The sequence below is a fragment of the Neopsephotus bourkii genome, unplaced genomic scaffold, assembly GCF_033783945.1.
Source record: "Neopsephotus bourkii isolate Nb327-2 ecotype Australia unplaced genomic scaffold, CSIRO-AGI_Nbou_v1 NB_1594, whole genome shotgun sequence".
Lineage (NCBI taxonomy): Eukaryota > Metazoa > Chordata > Aves > Psittaciformes > Psittacidae > Neopsephotus > Neopsephotus bourkii.
This window is the reverse complement of record NW_026902070.1, coordinates 469279-483803: the sequence shown is the minus strand read 5'-3', so window position 1 is coordinate 483803 and position 14525 is coordinate 469279. Positions and strand designations below refer to the sequence as shown.

At 41.0% G+C, this 14525-nt stretch overlaps 1 pseudogene; it reads right to left on the bottom strand.

Annotated features, from left to right (window-relative positions):
- Positions 1–5885: 5885 nt before the first annotated feature.
- LOC133222429 (mast cell protease 9-like) lies at positions 5886–11773 on the bottom strand (annotated as a pseudogene).
- Between the last annotated feature and the right edge of the window lie 2752 nt (positions 11774–14525).

Here is a 14525-nt window from a genome sequence, read left to right as displayed (position 1 = left end):
TCCTTCCCTCCAGTGTATCAACCGAACCACACAGCTTGGTGTCATCGGCAAACTTGCTGAGGGCGCACTCAATCCCACTGTCCATGTCAGCGACAAAGACGTTGAACAAGACCGGTCCCAACACCGATCCCTGAGGGACACCGCTCGTTACTGGTCTCCAGCTGGACACCGAGCCATTGACCACAACTCTTTGTGTGCGGCCATCCAGCCAGTTCTTTATCCACGGTCCATCCATCAAATCCATGTCTCTCCAGTCTAGAGAGAAGGATGCCATGAAACACAGTGTTGAACACTTTGCACAAGTCCAGGTAGATGACGTCAACTGCTCTACCGCTGTCTATCAGTTCTGTAGCCCCATCATAGAAGGCCACCAAATTGGTCAGGCAGGATTTCCCCTTAGTGAAGCCATGCTGGCTGTCACCAAGCACCTTGATGTTTTTCATTCTCACAGTCCCTGCATCTGCCTTCCAAGAATGTGTGGTGTGGTCAGAGCATTTCTGATCAGTGAAGACTGAAGAAAATAAGTCATTAAGAACCTCAGCCTTCTCCAAATCCAGGGTAGCCAGTTCTCCTGATAGCTTCTGGAGAGGGCCCACGTTGTCCCTAGTGTGTCTTTTGTTTGCTACGTAACTATAGAAGCCCTTCCTGTTATCCCTGACATCCTGGCCAGACTCAATTCTAAATGGGCCTTAGCTTTCCTGACCTGATCCTTAGCTTCCTGGACAATGTCCCTGTATATTTCCCAAGCCACCTGTCCTCACTTCTACCCTCTATAAGCTTCTTTTTTCCCTTTGAGTTTTCTCAGCAGTTCCTTGTCCATCCATGGAGGCCTCCTGGCCTTCCTGTCCCATTTCCTTCTTCTCAGGATGCAATACTCCCGAGCTTGCAGTAGGTGATCCTTGAATACCAACCAACATTCCTGCCCCACCCCTGCCCTCTAGGGCTATATCCCATGGAACCTTACTGATGAGGTTCCTGAAGAGGCCAAAGTCTGCTCTCTTGAAGTCCAGGGCAGTGAGCTTGCTGCACGCTCTTCTCTCTGCCCTGAGGATCTCAAACTCGACCATCTCGTGATCGCTGCAGCTAAGGCTGCCCTGGAACATCACATTCCCCACCAGCCCCTCCCTGTTGGTGAGCACGAGGTCAAGCATGGCACCTCTCCTTGTCTGCTCCTCTAGTACTTGCAGGAGGAAGTTGTCTTCCACACAATTGAGGAACCTCCTGGATTGTTTGTGCGGGCCATACCCTCCCTTGTGCAGATACTGTCAATATTTCTGTTGAAATGAGGCCAAGACCACTTGATAAGATCAACACCACAGTTCATAAGACAGAATACACAAATCTATTTTGTTTAATACTTGAGGGCTCTGATGTGCAATCCATGACAAATTTCACTGTGACACTGTCTGGCTGATTGCTGCTGCAGCAGAGTATTACTTCACAGCTCCACAAACTAATCCACACGCCCGTAAGTTAACCCAAACCACCCATTTCCTCTCCTGGAGGAGCACTAACACCAATCCCTTCCAGCTAGAGAGGTGATAACTTCTGAAGTTGGTGTACCTTGAATCATGAGCACCATAGACCCCCATATTGCACTTTTCAGCACACTCTCATATACTCATGATTTAGTGTAGAGGCATCCCCAAGAAAACTTGCAGTTAGAATCCATCCCTCTGAAATACTGCAGGAAGAAACTGAACTGTGCAGCAGCAGTAGCAAGCTTATTTTCTGTCTCTGTGTGTGCAAGATCTTTGGTGCTGTAAGTAGAATTGCTGCCTCTACATCACTCTTTCTTCTGCAATGTGGATTGTACATAGTAGGAATTTGTTGAGATGATCTAGCTGGACCAAGGTGGAAGATGAGGCCTCTCACGATCCCCAGTGAAAGGAAGCAGTGCAAGTTTCTTCACAGTGCTCTGCCAGCATGCCCAAAGCCTGTTCAGAGAGTATTGTGTGCTCAGTGTGACCATTTGTTACTTGAATTCTGCAAAGACCAGCCCTAGGACAGGACTGTGGCTTCTGGCATGAAACTTGCATGCCCCAGGTTCTAATCAGTGAAAACCACATCACTGTCAGTGTAGTCCATTGCCATTTGAAAATGTCAGGGGTTTTGCAAACACAGTAGTCCAGAGCTCCCCCTTCTTTTCATGCATCTGTTTTTATCTGGGACCAGGGGTGCTGAAATGATGTGGGATACAGCTTTGGTTGCAACACCTTGAAACAGGGATGTTCCAAGAAATCTGGACACTACATCCTGGTAGATAACATCCTCTTTGTGGTTTCAAGATAACCTAAACCAAAAGCCATGTGCCATTTATTCATTTAAATGGAACAGACTAACTGAATACTCATTACTAGGGGGTTTTACGACAGCAGTGATTAAGAGTGATTAAAGACGGGTTCTTTTATTTACTGATGTCACAGTTTTAATTATTGCTTATCTTAATTTTCTATGTGGCTGCAGAGAGGTTTGATATTTCATTGAAATAAAGGTTTTGTGAGAGTCTTTCAATGGGGCAAAGCTTCTTGCTCTTTACAAATGTACACTAAATGAACCTTGTGAAACTCCATTGCTTATACATTGAATCCATTCTGTGTCATTGAAGGTAGCTAAGATCTGTAAGTTTCTGTTCTATTTTTCATTAAAATAAGGACTTTTTTTGCTCATCTTTCTGTGTTTTCCTCTTTGTCATGACGAGTGGGTCTTCGTACAGCGTTTAGACTCAATGACTTTTTGTGAAATTAGTGGCTGACTTTCAGTGCATATTTCACAGCTGATTTCAATGGCTTAGAAGCAACCTGTTTCACCTTAAATGAAACTACAACTAAATATAACCTAATTGCAATCTGTTAGATATTGATTATTAAATATTATCTTTTATTATTAAATATAATCTAAGTCAGTGCAGAAAGGGGTTCATCAGATGATTACAGGGTTATAAACATGGTGGGCTGGAAGTGTCTGAACCATCTGCCAGACCATTAACAAGATGAGAAGAAATTTTGGAAACTAGTAAATCATAACTAAAAGATGTAATAGACATATTTAAATGATTTGCTGTAATTTGATTGACTATGGAGAAGTGACCTAGTCAGAATTCGAAAGAGCCTTTGAGTTTCTTTTTATTTCTCTTTGGCAAGCATCCAAGAAAATTATCTTGAAAATCTGACGGCATGCTTTGTTTTAATTCTGTTTTCTGAATGTTTCTTCCTGATGCCAGATTAAGTTGCCCAGAAGGAAGATTACTTTTATGGCCTCTTAGATGGCGGTCAGTTCTGTAGTCAGAAGATAAAACAAAGACTTTGACTAGGAGCAGTGGAGGCAGTCCATGCTTCAGACATACCACAGCACTTTCAGGAAACAACAGTTGTTGACGATAGATAATGCCACCCTCCATACTGAGAACTGGACGTTTGTTTAAAAATAAAAAAGATTCCCAAATTGAACATACAGTGCATTATATGTACAGCCAAAACAAGTACAAAACATCAGCCACTACTCCCCATACAAAGGCAGAACAAACCTAAGGACTAAAGCCCACTGCATCTGCATCCCTGAGTGATGTGTGAATACGAGTTGTCAGCCCCCTCTATTGGACAGAGAGTCGTCAGCCAGCTGTATGCTCTACATCAGGGCTGTACGTCATGTCTTTGCTTGGTTGGTTAACCAGAGGGGCTGCTCTCTATGCCCAAATACAACTATGTGACAGACAATGAGCAAGTCAGACTCCTCAGCAAATAATCGTTCAGCAACATCACTTATCTGGAAGACCACAGTAAAAACAGAGAAAGATGCAATTGTCTGACGGAGCTGTCATCTCAAGCTGCAAGTGTAAGCATGGATAGGAGCCCAGCCTGGCCAAGGCCAGAAGGATTCCTAAGGCAGGATTAAATTAATCCACTCAGAAATTTCAGTGAATATGAAAATAGACATTATGACCAGAGATCTGGTCCGGTACAAGTATTTGGAAAATAGGAGGGAGTGTGCAAGGGGACACCTCACACAGACCTGGAGGTTAGTGGGGTGACAGGTTAAGAGAGACAAGACTAGATTTCTCTTACTGAAGGACAATGGAATTGCAAATGCTGTGCTGGAAACAATTGGAATCTACAGTAAACTCCACCACAAGCTGTTGCATGTGCTCGCCTCCCAGTCTAGTAAGAAAGGGTTTCTAGCTTTAGTTTATGAGACTTTGTGGGTGTCTGTTATTGTAAAACTGTAACATACCTGGAGCTACTGTCTGTGCCTTTCCTGTTTTCAGCTCAGTTGTGAGAAACAGCCCAGCTCTGCAAACCAGCCCCCTGAAAAACTCCTGCCCAAACTGCCCCTTACCTGAGTGTACACTCACCTCTGGGTGCACAGAGTCAAGATTACTGCTCAGCTCCCTGCTCCTGCACCTCCCTGGGGTAGGCCAAGTCTAGGCTGGGACACAGGCTCAGCAGAGCCCATGGCAGGGCAGAGACTGGCTGAGGGGAGATCAAGACTGACCATGCTGCAGCACTGCTGGGAAAGGGGCTGGTGGCCCTGGAGCTGACATGGGTCCTGATCCATGGGCTAGTGGGTAGCGGAGCCCCAGGGCTGGGCAGGGTCAGCCAGGCCTGATGGTGCACTTGGGGGTCCAGCAGAAACGACCTTCCACCCACTGCACCACCATGAAAGAAAGAAAAAGGTGCTGTAAATGAAGTAAAGTCATTACAGGAGATCACGCCCACAAAGCCCAGCATCTCAACTGGAACTGACCTGCTGGGTTATGGTTTCCAGACTCTGTCACTCATTATTTTCCATCAGTGACCGAAATACAGCCACTGCTACATTAACCAAGAAGGCAAAACCTTTGTCTTTGAGAGGCTAAACACCAAATAATTCTTACCGGGCTGCAAGGTGCAAAAAGTCTCCTGTGAGATGGGAAGGATAGCTAGCCCTGCTGTTATTTACCTTACAATGGTAAAAGGGACTAACTTGTGTTCGCAACATCCTCTGAAACCCCAGCTGAAAAAGACAACAGCAGTATATAGTCTTTCCACTTCTGTATCACTTCCCTCTTTTCCCCCAGCTTTTCTTAGTTTCTGGGAAACCACACACTTCTTCAGAAACACAGCAGGTCCTTCTGTTGGTAGACATCCGTTGAAATCCACAGCAAAATTCCTGGTTTTTTGAAAGATTTTAGATTGGCACTGTGTTGCAGAAGTTGCGTAATTACTCCCATCACAATCAGTATTCATCCTTCTTTCAACAGACGATTTACTGAAAGGATGAGATCATTAACCAAGCTGTGAAAAGAAATGATTCTGTTATTTGATCTCAAAAAAAAAAAAAAGAAAAAAAAAAAAAAGGGAAAATAATCTAGGAAAAAAAAGAGATAAATTATTTTTCCCCCTCTCATAATGGAAAATTAATAGAAAATGTTTAACTCTTTAATATTTCAGCTCTTTGAAAATTAAATTTAGTGATCGATAAATGACATATAACATTATGAATAACATCCCAGTGAAATGTTTGAACATTTAAAGCTTTTGTTCTGTTCTTTGCTCATACAGCAGACATCTTATTCACTATCAGAGTGAAACTGAATTTTCTGCAAGTCCACATTCAGAAATAATGCCTCTTCCCAGGCACAACAAACAAGGTGAGCAGTACTTTCCCATCACACTAAGAACGAGGGTGAAGTCCAGTAAAGACTGTGCTAAGAGGCAGTTTACTAGGATACTAAAGATGAGTAAACGTTACCTGTACAAAGGGGAGTATTTTGACCTGTTCTCGAAGCTGAGATGGTATTTGTAAAGCTGTAAAGCTGGGAGGTATGTTTTAATGGTGGCACACTAAAGCAGCAGCATCTAGATCTAATGCACAGCACAGTATTTATTGAAACTGTCTTGCCTGTCTCATGGATCTCTGTAAAGGGAAATTATTTTTTTCAGTCAGTCAATATATTTTTTAGTCATTCACATATAAACTCCAGGAATGTCTCTTCTTCCATACCAGGAGAAATAATCCCACTGTATCAACCAGCACAGATTAAAAACCCACCTGAATCTCTCTGGTAACTACCCATGTGTGTTCCTTGCTCTCCAGAGGAGCGTGCAGTGCCACCTGCAGTGCATAAGCAAGTTTGGAAATGTTGCTTCTGATCTGTTCCAACCTATGAAATGGATCAGTTGACTTACATCATTTCATGGGAGTTGTGTGAGATATAAGGAGAGGCTGATTTTCAAGCCTTATGGAGCATTCAATGTGAATGCTGTAGACTAGCACAGTGCTATCACAAATTTATTTCAAAAGGTTTTTTTTTATTGTCGGTATAAATTGATTCTCACTTCTTTAGCAATTGTCCTTCTGGACTTGGCACAAACACATCAAAAACAGCACTTTTGAGTGTATAGTTAATTCTGTACTATCCAGTGTTGATATCTGGAAAGGATCGGATGGCTCAGACCCTGAAAGTTCTTTTTCCCCAGTAACTACAGGTGGTGCCTAAGGAGAGCACATTAGCTAAGGAATGCATCTGAAGTTAACTGAGATAATCCCAGACTCAAATTCCCGTCCTCTTGATCTGGCTGAGTACATTGACCCAAACTACTCAATGTTTTAACACTTCTTTTTCACAGCAACAATTTTAAGAGTTGTTTTCTGAAGATGTTTTGATGGCATACCTTAAGATGTAATTTCCAGCCTGGAATACACATTGTGCCACATTTGGTATCTTCACCAGGGTCAGGAAAAGGCAAAAGTTATTTGTATTCACTCAGCTTTGCAATAACATTAAGCTGGAAAAAAGAAGGAAAAACAATGTTTTCTCATGAAGAAGCAGAGGAAAGTATAATATAATTTCAACTGGTATTTAGTCTAATTTTACCAATACTTTCCCTGTAAATCACTTTTCAATATTTAGGACCTGATCCTGAACTTAATTGCCCCTTCACAAATCCAGAATAATTTCCCTGGTGTCTGTATAGAACTTCCTTCCCTGTGGCAGCAATTCAAGTCCAACTTCCCATTGATTAAGAAGGAAATTTAAAACCTGCATAGGAGTTAGGCTGTTGTGTCAATGTCCTATTCAAGAATGGAACTTGTCACTGAACTTCTGTGTTGAAATCATTCTGGTGCTTGACTGGCATACAGAAAAGTCTCAAAGCATGGTACAATATGTACCATGGTACAATATGTACCCAATAACAAAGATGAAATCAAAAGCCGTAATCAATTAAACATGACAGCAGCAACATAACTGGGGAAAATGAGAACTCTTCAGACTGCTTAAGTTTTTCTCTGGGAGATTCAAAAGGGCTTAAATGATCCAAACTGTGTGTTTTGCAGGCCTTTATCTGACAGATTCATCCTGAGCATACCCTGGATAAAGATCTATCCAAGATTCCTTAGGCATCATACGAAAGTCATGATATTATTACAGGTAAAGGCAAGATGATGTACAAGTTTTATCTTTCTCAGGGAGTTTGGATCAGCACTGAAACTGCTGTTTCTTCTGCAGGAAGGCAGACCTCCAGACCCATTTGACTACCTGTAGGTTTCCCATGTAAAGGCTGCCCTCTCCCTGTTCAAAACACCCATGGGTGTCTCCATGTCAATCTCAGTGCTGAATTAACAGAATTCTCAGTACAAGGACATGCGAGGCATAAACCAGGTTGAACAGGACAGGAAATTCTTACAGCCATACCCCACTTTGGCATCTAGGATGATGATGATGTTAATGAAGACATCTTTCCATGCTTCATTCTGCAGTGTCCTAAGCTTTCTTCACTATGTAACCCCTCTGTGCTCCTAAAGGTGAATTTAGTTTTGTCCTATATCACCCATACTTTCACTTTATGTGGTTACCCCAAATAATAAACAGTAAGATTCATCCCCATTTTTCCTTAGTCCAGCACAAGGTATCCCTTTGGAATACAAGTGGGACTCAGACTCCATTGCATCACTTCATCACTGCCTTTGAAAACTTACTGAAGAATGTGTTTTGGGGTTTTGGAGGGGTGAGTTAAAGAGTTTGCAGTGAGTGGGTTAAAGGGAGTTATAGAGCACAGAATGGGCTTGAAATATCATCCCTGCTCACAGTGCCTGCAATCCTCTTATCTAGATTAGTACAACCAAAAGTAGGGTGTTCTGTGATACTGTTAAGTTATCTAAACAATGTACTCTTCGATATCAAAGAATATCCAAAAATTATCGTCAGCAAAATTCCTTTTATAATAATACAACAGTAATTAGCACAATACCTTGAGGAGCACTGTATCATTTTCCTTGGAAGAGCTGCCAAAGTGAGAATTAGGAAAGCACTCCATAACCTTAAATACCTGCTGTTCTTTTTCAGCCATGAATGCTTGATGGGCTCCAAGAACAACTCTAACTTCTGATATGTTTGATCTGTAATGTAAAGAAAGTACAGGGAGAGAAGGTCACTACTGGAACTAAACAACATCTCTCAAGGTAATCAAAAGACCTGTAACATAATACTCAATTTTGTTTTACAACAACACGATAAAACACAGGGAAGAATACTGTTCTTTCCAGTGTTTTGACATGAGCTTGTATTTTCCTGTACAAAATAACATTTCTTTACTGTTAATCTAGTTTGGTGAAATAATGGTTTGACAGCTTCAGGCATTTCCAAAGTTTGGAATTAATTGCATGAAAAATGGCTTTTAAGGAGAGTCCCTAGCAAAAGGACTGCTGATACTGATGCCTTTCATTAATCTTTTGTCTACTTTGAATTACAGCCGAATTCTGCAAAGGACTGATATGTGCCTGACCTATAGCATATATGTTGTTTTGCTGACATCACTGGGATGTCAGAACCCACATCGATACTCAATACTCATTCTAAATATTATGCATACAGGTAAGAGGTCTGCAAAAGTGGGTATCTTCAATATTAGTAAGGGTTTTGTCCTTCATTAAATGCAGGATTCAGCTTATTAAGGAAGAAGAATGGCTGTTGGCCAACTCAAGACACCCCTATAGTGAATATTAAAATGGGAGACTGCCAAAACCCAAAGAGAGTTATTCATCCAGTTCCTGCTAATAAATGAGTTAGGCAACTAATAAATTTCCCTCTCCCCCAAGCTCTCTGAGTATCATCAGAAATGTATTTATTAGAGTTTGTCTTTCTTCATTTTACCCTGCTGAACTTGATGCAGCCCACTAAGATTACACTGCCAGAAGACATACAGCTAGTTTCCTGGGCTTCATCTTTAGGACACAGTGTTTCTACACACAGGACAACTTAGTCAAGCCAGAACAAAGACTTTATGAACCAAAAAAAAAAAAAAAAAAAAAAAACCAAACCAAAAATATGTTCCTTATTCCAGCTGCATGTCATGTTATTTGCATTTTAATATTCCTTGTGAAAACAGCTGCAAAGGCAGTGCTGGATCTTGAAAACATATATTTTTACCTACTAAGCATGCTTACACAGTGAAAACGATGTAAGACTCACAAAAACCCAGCCCTGGGACTCTTCCAGGTATCATCCCCAAACGCAGGTGCAACTGCTAGACTTGCAGAAAGCCCAGGCAATCAGCCACTGTGCACACAGAAAAGCTTGGGGGAGGAGGGGAGGAACCAAAAAGATACCCACTGCCACCTCATCCAGGTTTCTGGCAGGCTGTTTGAAAGCCACACAGAGATCCATGTTGCTGGATTCCTGCAATTTTGCCTAAGAAAAAAACTATTCCAGAAGTGATTATCACATAATATTCATTAGCACTTGCTAAAAATAGTCTACGCATAGCATAGGGGTGGGTAGGTTTTGCATGGGCATCATCATACAGCTCAGGAGGAGACGAGACAAGATGTTGCTCCAGTCTATCCCAGTGACAAACACTTAAAGTCAGCCAAAGAGGATGTGCTAATTAGAAAAAGAAACCAGTGGGCAGAGCACACTCTTCACAGGAGCAGAGGCAACCTTTCCACTGAATAGCCCCCAAATATGATTTTTTTATAACCATAACTGACTGCAGATCTCTGACCCACTAACTGAAGAGAGACCCCAGCTCCCAGAAGAAGAAAAATCTCATAATGCCAAAGACGAAGGTTTGGCTTTTGGTTTGTAAATGTCCAAAACAAGCACACGCTAGGTGCGAATGTTTCTACTCTTTCAAGAAATGCAACCAAATTCGATTTAGCTGGAGAAGAGTGAAAGTCGAATTCACTTAGAAAGAAGATGCTGTGTCCTCTGTTTCAGACTAACTGATGGAAGAAGGCTGGCTCAGCTGCCTACACAGTGTGTGAGGAGGTCAGGTTTCCAGATTTATTCTAATTGGTTTGCTTTTAGTTACCCAAAATACAGGGAGCTAAAAAAAATGGAAAAATAAAATACAATTTAGAGAACATTTTTGCAAACACATGGCATTTTAATTTCTAACATGAACAGCAGATGTCCTCCTTTACCTGAGCCAGCTGTTCAACAGCTGTGCCAGCCTTGAGGTATCCCACCTGGGGAAGGGGAGCTTGTGCTCACATTTGACTTGTCAGGCTTGTCATAGTCGTGACTGACATTCAGGTTTTGTGAGCTCAGGTCACTAAAATGGGAGGTATAGTATGGGAGGAATAATGCTTGCATCTAATTCAACTTCATCTCTCAGAGTGTTTTGAGGCTTAGTCCAAGGAACACAGGTAACATTTGTTTTAAGCACTTAGGAATGTTCTGCTCTAAGACACTGCTGTTTCAGATGCATAAATAATGATTGGGTCATTAATAATGCATAGTCTGTAGCATTGGCAGGATCTGACTAATGAAGGCAACTGTATGCAATGCAGCAGGATCAGTAGTTTACAAATCAACTTAAAACAGAATGACAAGTACTTAGATCACGTGCAGGCTGCACGTAGTGAGTCTCAATTCTTCAAGAAACCTTTGGGACTGTGTGGTAGTGACACTTCACTGAATGTAACCAGTTAGTTTATAGAATATTTGATATTCCAAATTACTTAATATCAATGGAAGTTATTTCTATTGTTTGGGTATATATTCGAAAGTGAGAAACTGTGCTTTTAAAACGCTCTAATAAGATTTATTCAGTTCTCATTCAAACAGAGGAGTGGCCAGTCTAAACAGCTGCTCAGAAAACAGAAATAAATTCTTGTCATTTTATTCTGTAAAAGATATGCAGCCCACCACAGAAAGAGACAGCATACAGTCACACAAGAGCAAAAATACTCCAGACAGATGACGAGAGATCTCTGCTCTACTGGATATGTTGGCTAGTCAGCCAACCTTTCTTCTTCCTGTCTGACTCAAAATGCAGACGGCTATTTGGCCTCACAGAGCGCCTCAGCAAGGCAAGACATGAGGTTTACGTGACATGTCCCGACCCTTGCCATTGTGAGGAGGACCAGAGCTGCTGCTGAGCCAGACCTCACACACGAATTGTGAACAGCATGCCCAGGACCAGTGAATCATTGGACTCCACAGACATCACAGAAATTTATCCGTCTTTCCCATCTCCATCCAATAGGGAGATATATGGTACCTACTACAAAGGCAGCATTTTGCCCAAAAGCTATTATATTAACATAACATAAAGAGTGTTTCTAAATGATATCACATTGAAGAGGAAATACAATAAATAATTAACCTCACAATGCTCATGCAACAGTCAGACAGCTCTTAATAGTTGAAGGAAAGGAAGGAACCTCTTCATCAGGGTTGTGTTTGCCACAGTAAGATGCAACTGAGGGCCAATGACACGTCTGCTGAATGAATATTCTCCTATTCAGCTGTAACATACATTGCTCTTCCATAGACAGGTGTACCCATTGTCCACAAAGTACTGCTTGACCAAGGAGTGCTAGATTCCAGTTTTCTAAACCAGGGAGCCCCAGCAGGCACAACTCTGTTTACCACTTCAGTATGTAGTAATTATATGAAGTTGCAGAACAAATTAGAGAAAGGGAATGAGCTATGTGGACTCAGAAAATAGTGTTGAAATGATGTTAGGACAAAGCAACGGTATAATCCAGTCCAGTCATCATCATCTCTGAATTCAAAGTGCTGTGAGCTGTTCTCCTAGATTTTCAGCACTTTGCAGAGGGCACAGCTGGCGAGGCCACTACCGACAGCAAAGCTCATGCATCTACCCCTCATTCAGCTCCCAAAGGGAAACAACAGGGGTAGCTTCAGAGCTAAGTAGCTGAAACCTGTCTATGCTCTTGGGAAGCTGAAAATAAGATAGCAAGAATTTTGATTCACCAAGTCAATTTTTTACTTGTAAAATCTTTATATTTTTGTAATTACTGTTGCTTTTCAGGCATAAGAAAAAAGATTCTGTAGTGGTTGGACATTGTAGCACCAATTTAAACAACAAGGAATTATGGAGTTACAGCAGCAAATTCCACTAACTATGTTGTTACTCTTTGAAGGGAAGGAGGCAAAGTTATTCTTGGACCTCATTCAGAGACAGCAAGAGGAAGATAGCTTTTTCAGATTCAAAAACACATTCACTACCCATGCTACCTAATTTTATGGAAAATGATGTTATGCTGCTGAAGGTATAGACTTACACATCATTTATGGAATATGTACCTCCTATGATGTGTCATTTTCTTCCTTCTTACGATGGAAATGAGCCACAGGAGTTTCTGGTGACTTTTCTGGGGGGGTGATATAGTCCAGTCTGCTAAATCAGCAAACTGGTGAATTGGAGATGCACTGGGAACTAAGGCAACCAACAAGTTCTGTACTACATGCCAATGCTAGAAGTAGAAAAATTCTGAAGCTTGACCAAGACAGTTCAGTCTCTGGCTTTTCAATGAAATTATAAAGACTATCCACGGAAAGAAGTATATTTCATACATAGAAATAATTTGGTTAAAACCCCTACTGTTTTGTCTGGAAAACAGTTCTAATTAAAAATGTTCTACTTGTCTAATTTTTAATTTTGCCAGTGACAGTGAATTTGTGATTTTGCCTTCCCAATGATCTGAGAGCCAGTGAAGTAAAATAGGGTATTTTTCAGAGCTTGTATTTCAGTGAAGCTAAATGGGTTTTCATGAGACAAAGAATACTCATTTTCCTAGTTCTTACATTGATTACATAAATCCTGTCACAAAGAACTGAGGAATCTCAAAAAGGGGTTGTAGTAAGCCCCTATTACCATAATAAAAATGATCCAATTGTTAACATGCTGGGGCCTCTATTAGACTCTGCCCCATAAGAACTATTTTCTCTATCATCTACAACTCCAGAAAAGAGCAAAACCTGATAAAGCTGTGCAACTCATTCCACTGCCTACTTCAGATGACCCCCAAACCAGGAACAACTTGCACAGTAGCTGGATGGGGAAAACACAATCATCTGAGAAAGGCTTTCTGATACCCTGAAGGAGGTCAATATCACTGTCATCAGCAGGCAAATCTGCAACAAAAATCATTATAAAAACAACCCTATTACAACAGATAACATGATTTGCACAGGAGCTAATGAAAATCTTAATTTCAAAGGAGGAAAAAAGAAGAAATCCCCAATATTTCTACATGCAACTGGTGCAAATTTTATTTAAAAGCAGCATTTTTCTGCCCTTGTAAATTTGAATGATGTATTTTTTCTCTTTTCCACAGGGATTCTGGAGGACCCTTAAGATGCAATAATGTGATGAGAGGCGTCACTTCTTTCAGGGAGGCAAACAAGTGTGGTAGTGTTGATGACCCTGGTGCCTACATTTGACTCACAAAGTAAGACTTTCAGTGAATAAAGAAAACCATAGGGGGAGCATAATAGATGAGGTTTTGACCAAGTTTGTACTTGTGTAACAGTATCTAGTTCTGAAATAGGCTTTCAAAAATTCATCACTTCATTATACTGGTAAAAGAGGTATTCCCATGGTGAATTTTAGCAGCTTTATGTCTTTACAGATGAAAATACGTATGGCTGTTTTCAGGACAGGTGAGATCTCAGCTGAGATCTTAGCAGGGCCAGAACACAGTGCCTGCTACAATAGGACTTGTAGATCATACTGTCAACCATGGAATCATTTACAGTATTTGTGACTCAAGTTTCCAACATTTTTGTGTTGCACATTCAGACTGGGGTCTACATGGATGAGTATTTCCAACCAAGAATCTAATCCAGCTGCCTGTGCCCTCACTGCATGCTGAGTATATACAGTACTCTTCTGTACCTGGACTGCTGCAAATACACTGCATGGCTTCAATATTGATTAGCTCCTTCCCTACCAGAGTCACCCAGCCGGTGTTACACACCTTTTCCTATATTTGGCAAACCAGCACCATTAAGATACTGTTAAATGAAAAAAAGGATTTCTGGGGAAATTAGAAAACAAAAGAGTAAAGAGACTAATTTCAGTCCTTTATACTCATGAGAATGTTTTTAATGTTTTTAAAATACCAATTTCAATGTTTAAATCAGGTTGAATATTTTAAGTCAGATTCTAAAAATTTAATACAATTTACTGCAACAAACACACTCGTATTAGAAGACAAGCACAGTGAAAGCTATTTCCCATTCTTAGACATCAGCTTATTGGTAGTCATTTCTTAAATGATATTCAACA